The sequence below is a fragment of the Festucalex cinctus genome, chromosome 2 (assembly GCF_051991245.1).
Source record: "Festucalex cinctus isolate MCC-2025b chromosome 2, RoL_Fcin_1.0, whole genome shotgun sequence".
Classification (NCBI taxonomy): Eukaryota; Metazoa; Chordata; class Actinopteri; order Syngnathiformes; family Syngnathidae; genus Festucalex; species Festucalex cinctus.
The window spans coordinates 4,357,562-4,378,035 of NC_135412.1; the positions used below are offsets into that span (position 1 = coordinate 4,357,562).

General features: G+C 40.7%; 1 long non-coding RNA gene across 1 annotated transcript; it reads left to right on the forward strand.

The window, feature by feature from the left end:
* The first annotated feature begins 6,911 nt into the window (after window positions 1-6,911).
* On the forward strand, window positions 6,912-9,129 carry LOC144014910 (uncharacterized). Its single transcript, XR_013282632.1, has 5 exons — window positions 6,912-7,520; window positions 7,660-7,706; window positions 7,759-7,809; window positions 7,889-7,922; window positions 8,000-9,129. It is a non-coding gene; the product is annotated as an uncharacterized LOC144014910 (long non-coding RNA).
* The last annotated feature ends 11,345 nt before the right edge of the window (window positions 9,130-20,474 follow it).

A 20,474-nucleotide genomic window follows, 5' to 3' on the forward strand; every position in this document is an offset into this window, starting at 1 on the left:
TTTGTTGTTGTTGTTTTTTTATGCCAGACCATAGAGAAGGATTTCATGCAGTCTCTCTACTGCAGAAAATGGTTGAGTGGCAGCAGAGTATAAGAGATCAACCAGGCCATGTTAAAACAGGCTGATTTCCCCACAGTTCTAAGCAGAATTGTGAATAATGGTGAAACTTAGCTATGTTCTATTGAAAATTGCTGCACAGCGGAAACAGATAGGAATATACTTTTTTTTTCCCTGATAAAAGAAGAGACTCTAATCTCTCTTTTGGTAGATTCCATATTTTTATAGCAATAGAACATAATATTTCGCAGGCCTTGCAAAATCAGTCAAAATCCAGGAAAACACTTCAGTGAAAATGGTTGGGAGTGAATGAGTTAATTGGGAAAACACATTTTCTTCTACCGTTCCCCTTTTCCACTAAATACTTTTAAAACTGTCACCATTTTGTAGCGGAAGTGATGACAGCTGTGCATGATTGCAAGACAGGTGGTGTTATCTCCTCGACCAGTTCCCAACCGATTTTGTCACTGGCAAGTTGCTTGTTGCAGTGAAGAGACGCTCGCTCGATGACAAGGATGTGGTGGGAGGAGACAAAAGTGAGCCCAGTTGTCGGAAGGAAGGTGTCACGCTGGGTTCCTAAGTGGTTCAATCACTCTTTCTTTTGCTGAAGAGGGCACCCCGCTTTCTTCTGAATGTGAATAGCTGCTGATTGCTTGTTAAATAAAAAAAAAACTGGGTGTGTTTGAGGAGGTAGGTGTTGCCATTACTGTGGCTTGAAGCATCATCACCCAGCAGTAGCTATTAGGGATGTAACCATATCCAAACATCACGATACGAAGGTCACGATACGGTAATAATCACGATATTGTGCGGGCGTTGCCGATATTTAAAAAAGATCACAATATTGTAAAAAAGAGAGCTCATACTAAAAAAAAAAAGCACAATATTGTGCTTTTGTACATAACAGCAATGCATATAAACCACCTACAATCTCGAATAACAATAATGAGGCACTTACTTGCTAATGCAAGCACACATTGATCACTTCACAAGCAAATTAGGTTCCCTTCATCTGACAATTAGCATAGATTTTAAACATAGAAGGCCAAAACATCCCTAATGAAAATTAAATTGCACTAATAAACCAGCCACTAGAGGGTGCTAGAACTGCACAAATGGACATCAACCTGACTCTTTTTTTTTTTCAACAGATGTGTTCCTTTTGTGAACATGACGACGATATTGTGGCAGTTTTAACTCTTTCACTCCCAGCCATTTTGACTGAAACAATACTGGCTGTTTGACTGGATTTGGACTGATTTTGCAAGGCCCACAGAATATTATGTTCTAGTGCTATAAAAACATGGACACCTACTAAAAGAAAGATTAGATTGTCATCAGGGGAAAAAAAAAATATTGGGGGAAAAAAAAGCTTGTTGGAACATGGCTGATCTCTTATACTCTTCTGTCACTTGATAGCCGTTTTTTATAATACTACCATTGCTTTAAGCGACTTCTTCAGGTCAGAAGCTATATTAAAGCCTTCGGTTTGCTATAGCATAAAAATCATTAAAAACAAAACAAAACAAAAAAAACCCGTATAAATATATTTTTGGTTGTGAATGAGAAAGTATTAAAAACGTATTTATACGTTTTTGGGATTGAATGAGTTAATATTGCGATATATTGCTCTTATGGTGAAGGAAAATTATGCCTCAAAAGTTGAAATCATCATTCTGTGTGATGTCCCACAATACCGAGTATCTAAATAATTCATACAAGTTTGTTTTACTTACTGTTTTACTTTTTTTTTCTATATATAACAGCATGTTGCAAAATGTTGACACCTTTTGTAATACGAATATCTGAGGCAACATATTCAAAAGAATGTAGATTTTATCATTGACTTCACAAAGCTTGACAAATGGTCAATATGTGGAAGGCACATTTTCTTCTTGCCCTTTCGTATTAGTCATAGTTCTGTCATTCACTTTAGTTGCTCCAAAAAGGCAAAATAAGACTTCTTGAACAAGTGATCAGAGTTCTTCATTCGGAATGATTTCAGTAGGAATGACTAAATAGTCTCCATGTAAACCCGGCTCGTGTGTTTGGGTGAGTGAGTGGGGAAAAAATTGTTTAAAAAAAAAGACAGGTGAAGCTTTTAAAATGTATTTATCCTCTTTGTTTTCCTCTATTGTGCGTTTATGATGTACTCATCGACTGTTTAGAAGTATTGATTTTAAATTAAAAAATAGTCTTAAAGCACTGGCAGCACTGATCCGTACATATACAGATCAGCGGTTGACAGTCCGTGCTTGTGTGACGTATGCTGAAGTGACGTCAAGACGAACAGTATTTGGCTAATGCTGCATTCGAGGATGGTCGGAAGTCGGATATATCAGAGTTGTTGTTTTTTTCCCAGTTCCGACCTGAAAGCGTTCGAGGTGAAAGTAAACAACCAAAATAGCGGATAGTGATAAAAAATTTTTATTTTGGTCCTCATCTCATTTTGACCTCCAGAAAACTTACTTTTTTGCAATTTTGCTTCATTTATTGTTTTAATTTTATTTTATAAGCATTCCATACAGTTAAGTAGTTTACCGTATAATTTCATGCAGGAGATAGCGGCATTACTGACACGTTACGTGGAGATATGTCGAATATTTATGAATGAAGAAAGCTATCGAGTTGTATACTCGAGTAAATTGTGTTTTGCCATTCAGAGTGACGTCACATTGTCGTCCGCCGATGAAGTCGGGGTCCTTTTTTTCTTCCGACTTCGCAAGTGGAATTTCCTAGTTCAAGGGGGCGTTCCTGTACACACTTCCTGGTTTAAATTCGGAAAAGTCCCACTTCCGACCATCCTCGAATGCAGCATAACTACTGCCGCCTAGAGGCTTGATGTGGAAGCGGCGTCGCCAGACGGTTAGCTGTGGATGTTCTACAAACGTGTTGGTGTGGAAACTACATTTTTCGACACCCGGAGGACGGAAATATCCGTTTTTAAAAATACCCTGCTACGTGTGTACACGAGTGCTGCTCGGAATGCCCATTTTAATTTTAAATTCCTTCAGCTTCTGTAAAATGGCTGAAATTCTTGTATGCCAAATTCCATATTTTAGTCAAGCCTATTGAATTAAGGCTGAAAGTCGACACTTCATCACATTTGAAATCCATTGTGTTGGTGTATGAAAATTGAAATCATAAATACTGTTGTTGTGACAGTATTTACCGACTAAACAGTATTCAGTGACACATACTTTACATACACATGGTTTATTTAATATTAACTCATTCACTCCCAACCATTTTCACTGAAGTGTTTTCCTGGATTTTGACTGATTTTTCAAGGCCCGCGAAATATTATGTTCTATTGCTATAAAAATATGGAACATACCAAAAGAGAGATTAGAGTCTCTTCTTTTATCAGGTAAAAAAGTATATTCCTATCTGTTTCCGCTGTGCAGCAATTAGCAATAGAACATAGCTAAGTTTCATCGTTTTTCACAATTCTGCTTAGAATTGTGGGGAAATCAGCTTGTTTTAACATGGCCTTGTTGATCTCTTATACTCTGCTGCCACTCAACCATTTTCTGCAGTAGAAAGACTGCATCAAAGCCTTCTCTATGCTCTGGCATAAAAAACAACAACAAAAAACGTATAAATACGTCTTTGGGACACTTAAAACATATAAAATATGACATATTTATACGTTTTTGGGAGCTAATGAGTTAAGGGATGTAACAATAAGAGCAATATCATGATATTGCGATATTAAAACTGCCACAATATCATCGTCGTCACGTTCACAATACTGTATTTAAAAGCCATACATCTGTTCAAAAAGTCAGGTTGATTTCCATTTGTGCAGTTCTAGCACCATCTGGTGGCTAATTTTTAGTGCAGTTAAATTTTCATTAGGGATGTTTTAGCCCTTCTATATTTAAAATCACTAATTATCAGATGAGGGGATTGCAATATGTGGAGGGTCAATATGTGGAGGAACTCAATGAGTGCTTGCATTAGGTAAGTAAGTGCTTCAATATTAAATGTTATTAGAGATTGGACGTTGTTTATATGTATTGCAGTTATGTACAAAAGCACACAATATTGTGCTTTTTTTTTTTTTTTTTTAGTATGAGCTCATTTTTTACAACATTGTGATCTTTTTTTAAATATCGCTAACCTCCCAACAATATCGTGACAATTATCGTATCGTGAGCTTCATATCGTGATAATATCATATCGTGATATTTGGATATTGTTACATCCTGATTTAATATATGATTTGATTCTATATGTGTATTTTGTTAATACTTTTAGACAGCCAATTGTCATGGTATCTTTTTCATTATGTGTGATTCCACATTGTTTGTAGGGTGACCATTGCAGTAGTTTTATCCATTTCTTACTGCATTGTCTCAAATCATGCAAAATGTAACAGTCTGTTAAATAGTCATGATTTATAGAAAACCCACACAGTGGTATATAATATGACAACATTCAACAATTTCTCATCCGGATGAACCTCAAAGGGGAACTTTCCCATGGAGTGGAACAAAAGAAACGCGGGTGAAAGAACATAGTCGGTGCTTGGAAATCAAGTCTTGGCTCACAGGTCGATGACGGGGACTAAGTCCGGACTTACAGCAGCCTCGTCTACGCCGGAGGATAAAAGAAGAAGCTATTTTTGTCGAGCGCTCCTTTGTAATTAGAGAGGAATCTATAAAGCGCTGATTCTTGAGCAAGTCTCCAATTCTGCCCGGCCATAATTTGCCTAATTACTTGGCCACGCCTCTTTGATTCAGTCAATATCAAGAAGAGCTTAAAAGAAAGGAGAGGTGGGCGATGATAGTAATTTTGTGGCTGCTTGGTGCCTTTTCACTGCTGAAAATTGCTTTGCTTTTCGAGTAGCAAGAAATAAGAAGTGTCAAAAAAATAACTGTGCTCTTTTCACTCACTGCCCAAGCGATTTGGGACTCAAACGACACGAGTACGCTCATAATCCAGCCATCCATTATCAATAGTGCTTGTCCTCATCAGGGTGGTGGGTGAGCTGGAACCTATCCCAGCTGCCTTTGTGGAGGGGTGGGCTGTTATTTTTATTATTATTATTAAATGCTCGCTTCGCCATTTTTTTGCCTCATATTTCAGCTCTACCCTTCCAGTGCGTAGTTTGCATGTTCTCGCAGTTCTTGTTGCTCTGACTTCCTCCAACAGTCCAAAAACAAGAGCATGTTAAGGTTATATTAATTCAGTGCTTCTCAATTATTTTCTGTAAGTAAAAAACATCCCCCCCCCCCCGCTATATAATATATAATTTGTCTCTAAAATTGTTATAAGCACACCTCTGCATAACACTGTATCCGTATTAACATATAACAGAATAAAAAAAGAAAGAAATTTGGACCAACTTACAACAAAGAATAGCTTTAATTAACTGTAACAGAAAAGATTTAAAGTGCATCTGAAATTCAAAAATAAAATTAATTAAATCCTTAATTAAACTATAAACATTTTTTGACAGACCATGTCAAACCATATGATATGGAAAAATAAAATTACGTAAAATCAATAAATAATAATGCATTCAAACTGATCACCAACATTAACTCAGGAGCACAATATTAAAAAAAAAAAAAAACTATAAAAAAAAAATATATATATATAAAATAATTTTTGCTGATTGATTTTTATTTTATTTTTTTTTTGTTGTGTGCAAAGCGCACATGCTCAATGCAAACAAAACCCCTACACCACCGAGCGAATGCTCCCTACGCACACTCTGCCAATAATGAGAGTGCCACTGCCCCCTAATGTAGTGGAGGTGCCACTGCACTTCATTCTAGGACAGTAAAAAAATAAAAAATAAAAAATAAAAAAGCATGTTGCACGAGGTTGATGGAGCTTGATGGAGCTTCGCACCCCCCTTGGGGGGGGCGCCCCACTATTTGAGAAGCACTGGGTTAATTGAAGAATCTACTATATTGTCCAAAGGAATTAATATTTGTCGGCCTGTAATTGGCTGGCAACAAGTACAATAGAAAATGGATGGATTTTTACACACACACAAATAATATTGAAATAAATTACCCGTAATATGTCTAATGTGTTTACAAAAAAAAAAAAAGCAAAATAGAAACGAAACAACCTGGGATGTAAATGTCGATTTCACACATCACCCCAAAGAGAATACAGTAGTTTATGCCTCCTCCCCTTACCTGCCTTCCAAAGCGTCAGGCCACATTGAAAGCTCCTCTTTGCAGACTGGAGATTAGAGGACATTCTCCGTTTCCAATCGTGTGCAGAGAGGACGTCAGTGGTCGCCGTGGTCCTGATGTAATGCACCATCTCCAGCTTCTTTGAAGTGGCAGGATAAGCCGGCCTTGACGTGGCGGAGTTCAAAAGGGCCCCGCGGACGGATTTGGAAACAGAGGAAAAGATCCAATTCTCCCTCAGATCCCTTCCAGCCTCTCTCAGTAAACACTGAGAGGAAAATAGAGGAGAAAAATTCATGGAAGGTTTCCAGGTGAAAGACTGATTCAGACGTGGCTTGCTTCATTCTAATCTGGAGGGCCAGCGGAGTCACAATGGAGACAAATCTCGTCCTTTCAAGGCTACAAATAAGGCCGCTGACATGGAAGACGCCCCACGCATTGTCGTACAAGACATACTTTCAGCAAATGTTGTAAAATTTCACCACCTATTGCATCAGTTCATTCTTTTCATTTTGAGTCTGGTACACATCTTCACCTATTTTTAGAATGTGATAAACCACGATAAGGGAAATATTACCATGTGTGCTGTAGGTTGAAGATGCGACAGCACACCACACATACAGGGTGTTCCAAAATGGTTGACCCCATTCTAAATGCACATATCTCGGAAACTGCTTGATGGATCTTAACTCTTTGACCGCCATAAACGTTTAAAGACGTTCAGTATAAACCTAGAATTGGCCGCCATAGACGTTAATTGACGTCTACTATGTTTTTTTATGGAAACGGGTGGAGGAAAGCCTTGGGCAGCTGTGCTCCAAGTATCAAGCCGATCGGGTTACTATAATGAGTATTCCTGGCCACTAGATGGCTGTGATGAGTCTTTTGGACAAGATCGGGTAGGAGACAACAGTAGAAGAAGAGAGGCGGAGCTAGAGTGTTGAGGGGGAGAGAATGGCTAACTTGGCTAAGGGAGTCAAAAAGGCTACAGATGGCAATCAGCTCACGCTTGATCCTTATTTTCAAAGCTCAAAAGCATCGACCAGTGCTCAAGAGCACAGTGATGACGGAGTTAAGTCATAGTTGAAGCGGTGACGCGGCCGTTTCGACCACGTCCTAAGGCCCCACCGGCTAGCGATTCTAATAACGTCCTAAGGCCGCACCGGCTAGCGATGCTAACACCGGAGAAATGTGTGCACAACCGAGCACGTCTGCACAGATGACGTTTCATCGGACGATGACGACTACTATGGGTCCGATGCAAGACAGTCTTGGACAGTCTTTCGTCCTCCAAAGAACGTGAAGGTAAGCGCTAACATGCTAAGAGTTTGCTAGTAAGATTACTTTACTAACTTTTCGGGCGATCTGCTAGCAGCGTGTGTAAATGTGCTGATATACGCTAAAACATCTATTACCTATACAAACGTGAATGTATATTTTATAGATCGTGCTCACAGCAACGTCCGACCGCTGGTTCTACGACAAAGAAAGGTAAAAAAACAAAACAAAACAAAACAAAAACGTTTCAATACACCGCAACAAGCTCCCCCTCATAGGGCCCAAAGTGACCCTTCTCACAGTGAGCAGAACAAAGGTAAAAAAAAAAATAAAAAAAAAGATTCTCCACAGCACTAATAAAATATTTGATGGTAAACGTCTTCTATAATTTACAGAATGTGCATCAACCAATACACCCAAGAAAAAAAGGTAAACATATGCACACACACACACATTGCATCACAGTGCTCTAAAATAATATATGATATTGAAATGTATATTTGCAGATCCCAAAGATTCTGGCTGGCATGAAGTTGATGAATTCGGCTGGCAGCCAACCATCTTCCCCTTTGCTGCAAAACCAGGACCAAGGGATGCTGCAGCAGAGCTGAATTCCCACCTGCCAGCTGACATCCTGGAGCTCTTCATCACGGATGAACTTCTCCAGCACATCGTTCATCATACCAACCTCTACGCAAATCAGTCCATGCAGAAGCAGACTGACAAAAACTGTTGCGCACGTGTAAATAGTTTGCAAAGAGTTTTCCAAATTGTTTGTTCGGATTGCTACTGTTGCATGTAAACTGTAAACTGTTATTTTGCAATCAAAAAACATTTTTTATTGTTGGGGTAGTGTTTTATAGAAGTTTAGGTGTTTGTAGAATCACTCATGCAAAAAGAAAAAGTGCCAAATTCACTAGAGTGCATGAAATAACATCGTTTCACAAAAAGCTTGATTTCTCCGTATTTTGGAAGAAAATAGAGGATTTGGGTGAAACGAAGGTGTTTTCTATCGTTGATTACTGAAGATCCGAATAAGGTAGAAACAAACTTTTTTTTAGATGAAAGATGAGACTTCAATCTTTCATTTGGTAATATCCGCGTTTCCATAGTCCTAACACAACATTTTCTGTGGAGCTTGAAAGATCGGTAAAATTCTGTAAATCAGCTGGCAGTATAGGGGTTACCTTTTCCGAAAATGGCTGGCAGTCAAAGAGTTAATGAAACTAAAAACACTTTATGTTGAAGGTCTTAAGTTTTATTGGTTAAATTTACAAAGAAACGTACAAATATTTGTTGGTTCTATGACAGATTTTCATGAATGTTCAACACCAAGTGGCAGGTTATATTTTGGAATTACAGCGCAAGTGCGTTTTAGGACGTTCAGAACTTCCTTTCCTGGGTTTTGTGTAAGTTCAATGTTACACGCAAAAACTTGAAACGTTTCAAGTACACAAGCTGTGAAAATTTGATGTCATTCCAACGAAAATCGTCAAAATTATTGGCCTACGAAATGGGGTAAAACATTTTGGAACACCCTGTATAATCACGTCTCCATCGACAATTACATCATGTCTGTAGTACAACAGACCAATGAGAGAAACACAAAGAAGACGAAAGTGTGCCGATAGTAGTAGTTAGCAAATAAGATGACAGTTAAGTTGATGTAGTTGGCTGAAAATAATCAATTATTAAGCTTCAGGTTATATCTACTTGACAATTGTTCTGTGACATGCCAATCATGATGATTTTGATGGCTCAGCTGAACTCGTGTGGAGGACAAAAAATATTTCACGCTGCAGACACAGCATGTAATGTCCAACCCAAGACATGCTAAGGGCCGCCCCCTTTATTTGAATAACATTTCGTGATGCATTTCGTGCTTATAGCTTATGCAGGATGAAATAAATAAATATGAGAGAAGGGCGTTTTTATTTATTGATTGACATTTCAATCTACTTATATATTGATTGTTGTATTTATTTCCACATTTATTTTTTTGGGAATCGTGTCTTTTATTTTTGTATTTGGTTTTAAAAAAAAATTCAAATTTTTTTTATTTACCTATTTTTTTCCTTAATTTATTTGCCTTTTTTAGTTAAATATATTTAGATTTTGTAATTGATTATTCACACATTATTATTATTATTATTATTATTATTCACACGTAAGCTTCTGTGAGTGAGTGAGTGAGTGAGTGAGTGAGTGAGTGAGTGAGTGAGTGAGTGAGTGAGTGAGTGAGTGAGTGAGTGAGTGAAAAAAAAAAACAATCCGTGCGTGCTTTCAAACTGCCGCGGGAGTGACGTCACGCAGCTGACACGTTCGCCCGGCCCCGTTTGCGACACGCCCCGCCCCCGCTCTGCGATTGGCTGAAGGGTTGTAAATACTGTCTTCCCACAGAAACGTCCCGCTGTTTACAAAACAAACACAAAATGGTAAAATACAGGCTGGGGGGGGGGGGGTAGGACAAACTCACCAACAGAAATGACGACAAGCCTTGAGAAGTAGTTTGATTGTTTAAATCCTGTATTTAAAAAGTGCCTTTTCCAGAGTGAAACTGGCAGACTTTAAAGAATGACTCAAATTGAAAATTCATTTGCATGGAAATCAAAGGCCCTCAAGTTGTCATCTTTTAAACAAATGACTAACCCAAATGATGACACAGTGCAGTGAATTTTCCAATCACCATCAAGTCAGCAGCCTCTCTAAGGCTAAACGTGTCACGTCGAAACATGACGCTATCATGTCGTTTGTCATTAGCTTTAAGCCAAGTGATTCAGCATGCTAATTGGTCACTTCGAGAGGCGCTGTCAGCTTTTCGACAACTCGCTTGTTTGCATGCGTTTTTGTGACCTTAACTCACTCCAAAATTACATATTTTCAGGCTGAAGACATATCATATAGTATTAAATTGATGGCAAAATACAGCAAAGGAACCACATCTGGTGTGGACAAATGACACAAGGACTCAAGCCCAATTCACACTGACTGCGGAACGGCTGTAGACGGCGAATTGACGCACTGCAGCCAGCTAGCTGATCCTTCCGCCTTCGAAAAGACAAACAACTTCGAGCGGAAGGATCAGCTGGCAGCAGTGCGTCAATTCGCTGTCTACAGGGCGACGCGCAGTGATACGAACGAACCGAAAAGTAGTGCCTGGCGGTAATGGCGGCTGACTTTTTTCAGAAAAGAGTATTTGTGTTGCAAATGTATCACTCTTTTGAACACAAATTGTTTTTAGAAGAAAAACGCTTTATTTCCGTGACCACAGCCAACTTGCTGGACTATTTTCCACTCGTCCAACACCGGACCAGAACTCGTGTCACAGAACGCTGTCAGGGGTACGTCAGTGCTGATCGCACACACTGTAGGTGAGGATGAAATAGAGATTCATGTCAAAAAATCCGAACGATTCCCTTTAAGACACGTGCCATGTTAAGTTTACAAGTGAATAAATGTTGATATTCTTCCTCTGCTTTCATTTTTCTTAGCAAGACACGGTGTCCAATCACCGGTGAGCTATTTTCGCATTAATTGAAGGCAATTAACTTCAAAGACGCTGTTTTTTTATTTTTTAGGTACAATGCAAGCTGCAAAGGGAAACGTTAACTTCCTATTTAAAGTTTAACGAGCAATATCGATTCTGACGCCTGCGTATCGATACATGTATTGTAATGAGGCCCGCAACGATATATTGCCGTATCGATTTTTTGGAGCACACCCCTTAGTGTGAATTACGGCTGGGTATTGCCGCCAACCTCACAATACGATACGTATCACGATACATATGTATCCCAATACTTGATCTTCAAGGCGATACGTATCCCGATATTTTACATTAATTGACTTGCATTTTTATAATAATAGTCATATGTATACCTAAAGGATATGTTTATTATGCTGGATGACAAAAATGTTTTTGTTATTAGCTCTTCTGGTTTAGCACCAAGCGGCATGCCTGGTCTAAATGTGTACGCACTGCAGAGCAAGGAGACGTTTTCACAGACACACCGAGAACATGTATTAATGTGCATGAGCCGATAGGAGCAAAATTATCAAAAGTATTAAAATTACAGCTCTAAAATGTGCTTATTTGAAATATTTGGGGAAATAAAAACAGCATTTTTGTTCATGTAACATTCTATTTTTTTTTTAAATATAGGAAAATTGGTGCATTAAGACATGTGCCATGTTAGGTTTATAAGTAAACACCGTAAATGTTGATATTTTTCCTCTGCTTTAATTTATCTTAGCAAGACACAGTGTCCAATCACTGGTGAGCTAGTTTCGCATTAATTGAAGGCAATTAACTTCAAAGACGCTGCTGGTTTTTATTTTTTAGGTACAATGCAAGCTGCAAAGGCAAACGTTAACTGCCTATTTAAAGTTTAACGAGCAATATCGATTCTGACGCCTGCGTATCGATACGTGTATTGTAATGAGGCCCGCAACGATATATTGCCGTATCGATTTTTTGGAGCACACCCCTACTCCTGTGAATGCAGGAAGTGGGTTTGGCAGTACCACTGCTGAATTCACCATTCACATTTGCTCGTGTTGTTTTATCAGCACTTCCTTGTGCCGCTGTCTGCTGGTCTCACAGTTTTTCCTTTTTCCCGTCCCACCACCACGAATTCTGGTTGGCAAGCCAGCAGATATTGCTTGGTGGGGGCCCAAACGACAGGTGTCCAAAACTTAGAAATCGTGCGTGTGCGTCTGGTCAGACGACGGATCCTGCAAATCCTGTCTATCCCCCGAGGACAGGGAGAGTGAGCGGGTAATTGGCCACTGACTGTGCAAGACAACTCTGGAGGCGCCGCTTATTGAAACTCCGTCACAGGGAGCGAAAGATGGTGAAAGGAAAAGGCGGCGAGCATAATAAGACCAAAGAGGAATGGACGAGAAAGACAACACTGAGAAAGAAGGACAAGGAATGAGAGAGACGAGGGCGCAATTAAAGTGAATGGCAATTGCGTGAGAATGGAAAAAAAAATAAAGAGATGGCGGGTGTGTTGTTAAGGTGGAACAGGTGCCGGATGGGAAAATTTGTTCTCCTTCCCTCTTGCGTGTCGCAAGAGGGAAGGAGAACAAATTTTAGAGTGACCCTGAAGGCAACATTTCCTCTTTTCTCAGCTGAAATGTGACACTTTCATGATTACGCTGCACCTCTTTTGGGAGCAAACGGCTTAATCTTAAAAGGATGATCTGGTGAGTGGATGGAACACAAGTGCGCGCACACACACACACATGCGCAGGGGTGTGTTTGTTTTGTGTGCTGTATGGTAATGGAATTGTCGGTTCTTACTCAGGTTGACTACAAAACACATTGCCTTGTAAAAAGCAGAAGAAATGGATGAATAAAGGAAAAAAAAGTTATCCCTCTAGCAAATTGGCTGTTGGATTATCCCCAGTAATGCCAGATTTGTCTGCGTGTTGTGTTGTGTGCGTGCGACTGCGTGCATCTCATAGATCTTATGTGCATGGAGGCATCATCCCCAGCCAGAGTGGAAGGAAGGGCAGAAGGGATCGGATGAGCGATCATTGCTTCATCGGCTCCATTAAACACACCACTGGCCTGTAAATCAGGCTGTCACAGAAACATCCAATCGAACGCGCACTCATGAACATGCACACACCAACATGCACGCGCATACACACAAAACACACCGCAGTGAAAAATAAGCCCACCAAGATGGAATAAAGAATGCTTCTACTGAAAAAAAAAAAAAAGAAAAAAAAAAAAAAAAAAAAAATCTATTAGCCTATCATGAACACTTTTGCAAGTTGTCCATGGAAACATTTTGGGGCCTATTCACTAAAGGTTTGCGTCGCCTTCACACCGCGCTAACCGGCAAAAATGGAGCAATTAGGGAGCGCCTAATTCAGTAAACACGCGCAGTCCAAACGGATTGCGTCACGGTGTTATTTGCGCGTATGTAAATGAGGTCATTTGCATACATTTGACGCAAAATATGCCCACTCCAATGCAAACGAGACTCATTGATATGCAGCGTCCAATTCACTAACGCCAGCGCAAATAGCAACACCTCGTTTGCGTGACGCAAGTAACGATTTTGTAAAGCATGTATTAACCTGACGCAACCTCGATCCCGGCATCGTGACAGCATTGCGTGCCATTTGCAGCACAACATCCACGGCAGATCTCATAGAGAGGAGAGAGAGAGAAAAAAAAGAGATAGAGAGAGGGAGGGGGACATTTTTCTATGTTTGTTTTAGGACACATAACGTAACCCGGGCTGATCGGCAATGGCGGGGAGGCATTTTACGATCATTCTTACGTGCCAGATTCATACTGTACGGCCACGCCAACCTCTGAAAATATATTTTCAAAAAACGATCGCACCAATAATTTGTATTTTATGAATGAGTGACGTCGTTGTCGTCCTCTCTGCTCTGTACAGCTTAATGGCGCTCTAAACGTTTACTCTCAGTCCAACCTCGCATTCTGATAATGTCACTTTCTCGCAACTGTTGCTATAACAACCATGTTGTTGGCGCAAATCCATTGCCATGTGTGGTAAATCAGGTGCAAATTTGCTCCAAGCTGTCAGTTTTGTGGGCGTGTTTGCGCCGGTATATGATTAGAGCAATATCCTTCGTGAATAGGTGGGTAACTGGGCGCAGACTGCGGGTGCAGTTGTGGTGCAATATTTCGGACATTCTTACTGAATATGCCCCCTAATATTTTATTTTCAAGATCAATCACCTGTGGCACAGCTACACCTAAATCACAACAGCCGCATGTGAGCTCAAGTGCCTCATTAAAGCTATAGTATAAAATAGGGCTGGCCAAAAAATAAAATCTTGATTTTTTTTTTTTTTTTTCAGTCATTCAGGACGATTACGATTTTAATCGATTTTAATATAATAAACCCAACAAGCATTCATTTAAAGGTTTAATTTGTTTAAAAAAAAAAATCATTCATATGCAAAATGTTCAGACAACAATACTGTACTGTTATGTAGCCTAGAAATTTAAATGATCAGGGGATTTGGACCCCCGAGTGATCAGGCCATTGAAACAAATGGGGAAAGATCCAAAAACACTTAGCTAAAAATATACACTCGAAGAAGATTGTTCTGGAAGGTCAATGAGTGGGCGAATAAGGTGCCACTTGTTGAAGACTAACGAGATCAATGAGTGCTTGTGAGCCAACAGCGTGTCGGAAACATAGCAGAAGGATCAAGCTCACTAGCAACAGCTTGACTCGAGCATTTAACCTTCGATACTTTCACCCCACTCACAGTTTTTAGCCTGAATGTTACAACCTACAGAACAAAACGAGCCATGCGAGATGAATTGAGATGATCCACACTCAACTCTGAGGCAGACATGCTAACCACTACGCCGCCAAAACATTTTGACAAGGTTAACAGATGATCAGTGAAGAGTGGCTTCCTGTGTCCCTCCAGTGGCCTGCTGCTTGCCCTCCCGCCACTGTATCAATCAATAAATATGAACAAAAGCTCCGAGGGGCTCCTTTCCGCTCACTCCACTCCTCATTCATATTTCAGGACGTTATTAGAGCGTGCAGTTAAATGTCAAGATCTTTACAAGGTCAATATCCTCCTGAATGTCATGGCAGGAGGCGAGCAGGGTGAAACGACTTTCCCGCTCTGCACTTGTTATTCACTGTCAGAGCTGCGCTAACATTCGGGTCAAAATGATTTCTCTGCTATTGGCAAATGCATCAAGTCATTTGTTTATTGTCATATTTCCAATGATCATTAGGGCTGGGTATTGGCGCCAACCTCACGATACGATACGTATCACGATACAGGGGCCACGATACGATACGTATCGCGATACATATATATGCCACATAAGACACATTTTATTTTATTTTATTTTTTACAACAAAATATAGGAAAATTGGTACACTGAGACACGTGCCGTGTTAAGTTGATAAATAAATAAATGTTGACATTCTTCCTCTGCTTTCATTTTTCTTAGCAAGACACAGTGTCCAATCACTGTTGAGCTATTTTTTGCATTAATTGAAGGCAATTAATTTCAAAGACACTGCTGGTTTTTATTTTTTAGGTACAATGGAAGCCGCAAAGCAAACGTGAACTGCCGATTTAAAGTTAACGAGCAATATCGATTCTGACGCCTGCGTATCGATACGTGTGTTGTAATGAGGCCCGCAACGATATATTGCCGTATCGATTTTTTGAGCACACCCCTAATGATCATATTGGTGGAAAGGCAGCAACATATGGTGTAGAGGTCACATCATCTCCCAACATTGTCGAGAAATACAGAGTTTGAATTTCAGCTTCCGCCCACATTATTAACTGATTTGCTCCCAAAGACGTATTTATACATTTTTAATTTTTTTTCATGTTTTTTATGCTAGAGCATACAGAAAGCTTTGATGCATCCTCTGAACTGAAGAAAACGCTTGAAGCAATGGTAGTTATTACAAAAACAGCCAGCAGGTGGCAGCAGAGTATAAGAGATCAAACAGAGCCATGTTGCAAAAAACTCTTTTTTTAAACAGATTTGTGATGAAACTTAGCTATATTCTAATGCCAATTGCTGCAAAACGGAAACAGATAGAAATATTCTTTTTTTTCCCGGATGAAAGAAGAGATGCAAATTTTTCTTTTGGTAGATTCCATGTTTTATAGCAATAGAACACAATACTGTGTGGGCCTTGCAAAAGCAGTCAAAATCCAGTAAAGGGTTTGCTTCAGTGAAAATGGGTGGGAGTGAATGAGTTAAAACATGCGTGTTAGAGTCAGTAAAATATTTTACTGTGAGGCTGCACGTGTAGTAAAATCCCGCCTACGTCTGACGCTAGCTTCTGATTGGTCATTCGTCAAGACTGACGGCATGAGCGTGGCTGCTCTCAAATGAACTGAGAAGAGAACGTAACACTTGAAGAAGTGACCCGTTCACTCATGTTCACTGAAAAGATTCGTTCTAAAGAACGAATCATGTCATGACCGACACGACACAAGTGGCTATTTGCGCTGGCGTTAGTGAATTAGACGCTGTATATCAATGAGTCTCATTTGCATTGGGGTGGGCATATTTTGTGTCAAATGTACGCAAATTACCTCATTTACATATGCGCAAAACACCGGCGCACCGTGGCGCAATCTGGTCGGCAGCGCACTTAGTGACGGATTTTGCCATCTGCGCGTGTTTAGTGAATTAGGCGCTCCCGGATTGCTCCATTTTTATCGGTTAGCGCGGTGCAAAGGCGACGCAAACCTTTAGTGAATAGGCCTATTTATTTTTTTCAGAATGTGGAGCGTTTAGGGGAACCTAAGCTTACCTTTCAGTCTTAGAGCAATCGCCACTGGTCCAGAGGTGGTCTACAGTATGTGTGACGTCACGGGAAAGCTACAGTATTTGTGCCCATCGGATGTACAGTGATGAACGCTTAAACTCACGAACTTTTCGCCTCAAGAACATTACATTCGCGAGCATATAGTCTCTGCTGACGAACTACTTTTCGGCGGACGAACCAAACCACGCGGTCGAACAGCACCACGGTGGCGGCCACGAGAAGCTGACGCACGCTCACGGCGTCCCAGTTCGTCACCCCCTTTCTTTTAGTGCGGACGCGGTTTGTGTTTGATAGACATTTTGAGTGTACTTTTGCTATTATGGGACCGAAAAAGACCCCACCACAGGCTCGTGTTAAGCCTAATGCTACGTTCTCACCAAAAGCGAGGGACGGCGAGGGACGGCGGCGCGTTTGCATTGTAGTCAATGGAGTTCGCGCCACTAAAAAAAAGCGAAAGTGCTATCACGTACCTCAAAAAAGGAGAAAATAGTGCCACGGCAGTTTAGTCCCAGGAAAGAAGTGAAAGTAGTTGGCGGTGCTCACTTTTTGTTGACTCGCTAAAGTGCTCCACTTCCTTGTTCACCAAGGGACACGCCTCCTCCGCTCCGGTGAGCACGAAAGTGCGAATGAGCGACAACCGTTCCATAAACACTCGACGCGGTGAAACGCTCGCGAATGAAGTAAGTCTACCATTGCTACCATCCTTAAGAACTACCATCACAAAGGTAAATAAAACGACTTTATTATACAGTACAGTTTATTTCTTTAATTACAATACAATAGCACATTTATTATACATAAAATAAGGTATATTTTTGTGTAGTTTTAAGGCTTATTTAGTAGGAAATTATGTTTTATAGGGACCTGGGAACGGATTATTCTCATTTTAATGGTTTCTTATGGGAAATAAATGTTCGGAAGACAAACTTTTCGCCTTGCACACACTTTCTGGGAACCAATTATGTTCGTGAGCTGAGGTATCACTGTACGTGGTCTCTTGTACAAAGTCAGCTGGATTAGGCTGCCGATCATCCTGAACCCTAAAAATGAGAACAAGCACTATAGCAAAATGATCGGCTATTTTGACGCAAACATACTGGAGTGCTACCGACTGGCTTGTTGTTTTGCTAACAGGACCTCTGAGGGGAAGAATATCAGAGCTAGAACTAGTACGTGGGCAGGACAAAGACTTGAGAAATATATTATGATGATTGCTTTGCAAACTGCCTGAGGACATTTTCCTCCTTGGGCAACAGAGACGAGTCAACAATGAGACGAGGCCACATGGTCCCCATTGACACACTGCCGCACGCAAGACTTTTTCTCATCTCCGCGGCTTCGAAATCAAGCGCAAAGGAGCCGTGCCTGGAAAAATATGAACGTGATCAAAAGAGTATTATCATTATTATGGTCCACGTGCAGCAGCGAGCATTCATAGCCGGGGTCAGAAGCGGGCGCCGCAGACCTCATTTGACGCGAAGTGCGTGTTCTCTTTGGGATGGCGTCTATTTTTGTGTTACTTTTTTTTTTTTCTCTCCCCGAACATCTTGTCTGATGCTCCCGACTGACAGCGCTGCCTGCAGTGAGTGGCAAAGCAGAAAGAGCAGAAAAAAAGACGAAGCGGCGTATCGTGTGACGACAACAATGCTGTCAACCTCCGGGATCGCGGGTAACGAGGCTCTCTTGGGAAAGTGGAGCTTGGTGATGTCACCAATCAGGAAGAACACGCACCATCAAAGACTCTTCTGACAGGATGTCAGGCAACATGAGTGCTGCATTGCAAAATACCTCTCCTTGCTCTCCTTTCTTGCATCCGCAACTTCTTTTTTCACTGATGATGAGGGTGCTGACGGCTCCCGACTGACCTCGTTCTTTGTCACCACTTTAGGAAAGATGTCTGTTTTGCTCATCTGACAATCACCTGTCTTCACCTCACATCCACCAGCTGCTTTCCCCCGTCGGAGACTCTCACTTTTCGCCTTCTGCGTAACTACAAGGTAAAGCTGAGAGGGCCGCTACCCCCACCCCCACCCCCCCCAACCCACCCCATGCAACACACCAGACTGACAGCACAGACAACTTCTTAATCTACAGTGCAGTCCACTTGCCTTTAATTTAGCTGACACATCAAATAATCTTTTCCTTTTTTTTTTTAATTGCAGCTTCAGCACAGTTCAATCGTTGTTCCGTCAATTTGACATCTTACCTCAGATGCCAAATTGATCCATGTTTGACTCTTAGAAGGCCTTTAATTGCAGGTGTCCTCTGACTTGGAGAAATGCAAAAAAGCAGGCAGCCTCGGGAATCACAACACGCCTCATTTTTTCAATACTGCACTCAGTCGACCGGACAAATGATTTGCTTCCTCCCACAGTCACCAACCAAAGGACAGCAACTATTGGTCCCACAGTGCCACCTATCGATAGGATGAGGTAAACATTTTACACACCTTCCACCCAACCTGCTTCAAGACTGCTTGTGCTGCCAGGGTCAGGTTTTGTGGAGCCACAACACTGACAATAAGATTTGGTTTTGAAAAAAAAATTAAAAAAAATGTCATTGTGGAAAAAGCTGCACTGACATTGAAACAAGTATTGGCATTGTAAAAGGTTGTATTGAAAAATAAAATACAAACATAAAAAAAAACAAAAAACACTATTTTCTTTAACCATATTTTTTAGTGTTATGATGTCTTTTTCAATGCCAATCTGCAGATTTTTTTTTTTACACTTTCTCTATTTTTTTTTTTTAACAGTTTTTTGCCCAGTTTCAACTCTATGGTTTTCAGTTTCACTTCTTTTTTTTCAGTTTCAACTTATGGGGTACAGTCTTCCCTCGCTATAACGCGGTTTACTTTTCGCGGTCTCGCTGTATCGCAGATTTTTTTTTAAGTGCAATTTTGCATATTTTTTTGCAGTAATATACCCATTTTATAAAATTTATGAAGGTTTGAACATTATCAATGTTTGAACAAGAGAGAAATGTGAGAACATGTAAATGCCTCAATGAGAAAAGTGTATAAATTGTGCGGTCGGGGATTTTAGAGCCTTAAAACATTTATAAGAGTTGTAAAACATAAAGCTGACTACTTGGCGGATTTCATTTATTGCGGGTATTTTTTGGAACCTCACCCCAGCGGAAAACGAGGGAACACTGTATATGCCACGGAAGAGGTGGGACTGTTTTTTGCACATCAATTTGTTTCCGGTCGGGGTTGCGAACGCGCAACGCAGGGCCACAAAGTCGGAAGTGCAAGTATTGTGACGCAACCCACACGTCGCAAACCGAACCGGAAACACATTGATATGCAACGACAAAAATGTTGGCAGGCTGGAGCAAAGCAGAACAAAACTATTAAATATTTCATCCCCTCCCACACTATTGTAACCTTGTTGCACTGTTGGAGCTGGCGTCTAGACATCGGCGAAAGGCGACAGTCATCCGTCATGTCCGATTATGCCGTTTAGTTGTAATTGCCAAGCCTTCGGGATTCTTCTCATCCGTGCCCACGGCCAGATGCACAGGTGTGCGCACCTGCAGGCGTAAGAGAAGGCAGAAGAGCTCACGCACCAACTGAGACGCATTTCGCAGACAATCAAATTACAGCTGCCGTTCACTGCATCACTGACAAATTGTTTATCAGACAAAAGTCTTGAAT